Source organism: Gorilla gorilla, chromosome Y, assembly GCF_029281585.2.
Source record: "Gorilla gorilla gorilla isolate KB3781 chromosome Y, NHGRI_mGorGor1-v2.1_pri, whole genome shotgun sequence".
In the NCBI taxonomy this organism is placed as follows: Eukaryota; Metazoa; Chordata; class Mammalia; order Primates; family Hominidae; genus Gorilla; species Gorilla gorilla.
The window spans coordinates 25,202,518-25,206,949 of record NC_073248.2 but is presented as its reverse complement, the minus strand read 5'-3'; the positions used below and the strand labels follow the sequence as shown (position 1 = coordinate 25,206,949).

General features: G+C 34.6%; 1 pseudogene; it reads right to left on the bottom strand.

The window, feature by feature from the left end:
- LOC129530388 (heat shock transcription factor, Y-linked-like) lies at positions 885-2,768 on the bottom strand (annotated as a pseudogene).

Below are 4,432 nucleotides of genomic sequence, written 5' to 3'. Positions count from 1 at the left end.
GATGTATACTTTATTATTCAAGTGATGACACAAATAATTGTGATCATGGTTACTGAGCTCACTAGGCATGAACTTCAATGAAGAAAATCTTTGCCAACTGAAATACAAGTTTAAAAGAACTGGGGAAATGTAATTGAGAAAATACTGAAGTATATCATGTGTGTTAACCTTTCTCTAGATTTTCTGTGTGTGTGTGTGTCTGTGTGGGTGGGGGGGCAGGGTGTTTCTGTGAGCATGTATTCCCTTTGTGCCATCCAAATTTATGCCCTCATTTGATTTATGCCACACTACTTGAGAAGTCACTTATTACTTTTTCCTAATCCCAGTTGCATCTTTTCCCTTGCCTGCTGTCATGGTTTGGTATGTTCCCTCCAAATTTCACATTGAAATTCTGTGTTCATTGTGATAGTATTGAGAGGTAGGACTTTAAAGAGGTGATTAGCCATGTGAGTGCAACGTCATGACTAAATTGATGGTATTATCTGGAGAACAATTTAGTTATTGTGTGTGTGGGCTTTGGATCAAAGGACGAGTTTAGCCCTGATTTTCTGTTCATCTCATGCCCTTAACCGTATAAGGCTAACCTGCCATGTTGTAACATAGAAGATCTCACCAGATGCAGCCCCTTGGACTTCCTTGCCTCTAGGATCATGAGGAAAATAAGTCTTTTTACAAAGTACCCAGACAGTGATAATGTGTTGTTTCAGCAGCAAATGGACCCGAAGACTTTATTATTTCTACAAAGGCGCATGTCAAATTTCCTTTCAAATGATCATAAAGTCCACATATATTTTTATAAAAAGTAGTACAATAGGCTGCCACTGAAACGAAACACCATTTTACTCTTAACCATACTTTTAGAAGTAAAGAAAAAGCAGGCATAAAAATAAACATGCAATTTTATTGTTCAATAAGATAATTGCAGAAAATTTTAGTTTTTTGTCCATGTGAATGTTAGTCTCTGTTGTCATGCATAATCTGGTACTTTTTAAATGGAAGATCAGTTGTAATTAGGGTGATATTTGTCCAGTGGTGATGGTTGAAGAGCTGGCCTGGAACAATCGGACAGCTGGTGTATCAGCTATATTAGGCATCTGCAACCACGGGTTGCCTGCTGGTAGCAGATTAGGATATGGAGCCTCCTTGACTGATACCACAGGATATCTTGTTGGAATAGCAGATGGTTCCACTGTCAGACCCAAAAAACAATTTTCTAAGGGAGATATTATGTGGTATTGAGAAGTTGTGGTTGTAATAAAATTCACAATGTGGCCCCTTGCTTGCATGTAGGTGCTATGAGACTGCGTATGAATAGTGGTCAGCTGATTTAAAATAGCAGATTGATCTGCTGCAATTTGTTCTGATGGTCCCACTGAGGTTGAAGGTGAAGGAGGAAGGAAATCACTTCTAATTAGTTCCGATGAATTAGCAATCATATGTCTGACGGAAGACTCCCTTGTTAGAGGCATATTTAAATTTTTACAGGCTGAAAATGAACTTTCTTCATTAGCTTCAGCAGCTAAGGCAGAATTATGATTCTCCATGTTAGCCTCTGCTCTAAAATGCTTCTGGTTGAAATCTTCATTGAAGAAAGTAGATATAACTGAAGCATTTTTAACACCAATTCTTCTTTTCACTCTTACTAAAAGTTGGGGACAGCCACATTTGAAATTTGGATTATAATAGAACTTTAACTAAAACCAAACAAAAAGGTAACTCAGTGCCATTTTAAACCAAGAGACAACTGACAATAACAAATGTAATACAATAAATTTCAGATTCCTCTTTCATCATATCACATAAACTTAACGTCATCAAATAATTCATGAACATTGTTTACCATTTTCAATAATATGCTTGTTGGGAAAAAAGCACTCAAGTTGTTAAGCCCTCAATTGAAAACATGTTTTATGTTAATAGTAACATTTCATTAAGTGGCTTCGGTACATCTATTTGGAGTTCACTGGTAAGATTCAAAGCTGTTAGCAAAATTTCTGAAAACCCTGAAAGGTTAAGGCTCAAGCTGAACTCAATAATTTCAAAAAATAAATAATTTTTACCTTAATATTTTATATAATTTTCAAAATCTGGTCTTAATGCATGTATTAACATATTTACTGAAGTACAAAGTAAAATTACATAATTACATATATACTCTACGTAAAGTTGTAACTGAAATATGTTAAATACCTTGCTTAAGACAGAGGATTCTTTCTCTTGAGCCAGAAAGGTGGCTAGAAAGGCAGATCTTTGAAAATTCTGTTGAAGTTTACTAAATCCATAAAGGTTGAGCTGTCGAACAAAACTTCTGCTACTGTCAGTTTGAAATATTCTGTAAGGAGACTTCTTTCCAAAATTTCTTTCTTGAAGAGTTCTTCATTAATCACTATGCTTGTTCCATTCTCATCCCATGAAATAGACTTGAATTGGTCACTCAACTATTTTCCAAAGTTTCCTGGGAAAGGTCAGAGAAAAAAAGTCATTATCTTTATCTGGTTCAGAGACACAAACTCTGTAACGTGGCCTTTTTAACAAGGATCCTTGTGACAAAACCTGAAAAGCATTTTCTTCAATCATTGACCTTAAGTCTGAGTTGGCAGGGAATGTGTGCTCACACAACGGAGATGTAGTGGATGTTTCTGAAAAAGTTAATTCATCTTCTGGAGAAACATCTTGAGTTTCTGAAGAAACATGTGTCATCTCAAGCAAATATTTGTTTAGCTACTCTCCCAGCATGCATGGTTTTCAAGACTGCAGCTTCAAATGCTACTGCAGAAGGCCTAGGCAGGTATAGTCATCTAGACCATCACAATGGTTCCCAAGCTGAGTAGCAATGACATCACAAGAAGACTTTTGTCTCCTAGCAACCAACAAAAATCTGGCCAAAAGTGTTTCCTTCCCAGTCTGAGAAATGTATCCAGTGGAAATAAAATATAGACTGCTCACTTACACAGTGTAAGCTGCAACGTCTCATCCCTGCAGCATCATTTAAATAAATAAGAAAATGATGTCCTCAATCACTCAAATGAATGTAATTTTCTCCCTGACACACACACTCTTACTAGATTCATGAGAGGAGCATAGGGCCTGGTAATTGCAAAATGCAAAGTGCAAAAAAAGAAAAAGACAAAGAAAAATGAACGATTTTAAAACCTCTATCACTTTGGCATGTTCAATCGAAAACTGATGCAGTGCAAAACCTACGTGGTAAAAAGACATGGCCATGGAGATAAAAGGTAGGTTACTGGTTGTTAGGTGCTGGAAAATAAAAAGAACTCTGTAGTAGATATGTTGAGCAATAGAAATGTTTAGGAACTAGAGATAGATGATGATTGTACATCATAAACATATTAAATTCCATTGAATTGTACACTCAAATGCAATTTTATATTACGTGAAACTTACCTTGAAAAATTAAGGAGAAAACAAATGTGAATAAAACTAACTGATTACATTTCAGAATAAAAAGTTATTTATGTGCATATCTCTTCAAAACATTTTCTAGTCATATCAGAAAAATAAACAATGATTTTATTTGGTATGTCTGTAAATTTCTGACAAATGGTAATGATGAAAGACATTTTAAAAACAGGTGATTTTGTTGCAAGGAGATCCCAAAAAGAGGGAGATGTGAAAATAATAATAATAACAAAAATAAGAAGAAAATGTTTTAAGAAAAGTAAATATGTATGTGTGTCTAAGCAGCAATTTTTTAAAATTTGGCTCCAAGGGCCAAATCTCTATTAAAAAAAAAGATTTTGTAAGGAATAATCTTTGTGTCCTACACATAATGGTATCATCATTAAACAGGACTTGAATTTATTAACTAGTTTTAGTATTGAACAAAATAACCATGCCCATTTACACTAAGAGTTTTTATATGTTCATGGTTGAAAGTTGATATATTAAAATTGAAACACCTTGGCATTGATAAGTGTTGAATATGTGTAGAAGAAAGAAATATAATATTAATATTTCTCATACAGTAGGAGGCAGTCCTCTCATACTGGAAAGAGGTGTCATTTTCAGAGGATTCTTGGTTTAATATAGTTTAGGTTTTGGGTTTTTTTCTGCTTGTTTAATTCAGAATTTTCCATATTAACATTATGTAACAAAAATGTTCACATCAGTAAACTCTTTGTGAAGATAAAACAGGTGCTCCTACCAGATGCATGTAGTACCTCAGTTTTGACCATTTTTTAATATAAAAAAGTGCAAAATTAAAATATTTTTTATTTTTCGCTTCTCTGGGGAATTTTCACCTTGCTCTATCTGAAGGGAGTATAGGCTTCTTTTGTGACAGGAGGGGATGAATGATTACTGACAACAGCAAAAGATGGGACATGGGTGTGGAAAAAAGAGGGAGTTAATGGGAGGATCAAAAGACAAAATCACATTAAATATAGGACAATCTAAGTCAAATTGTGGCTGA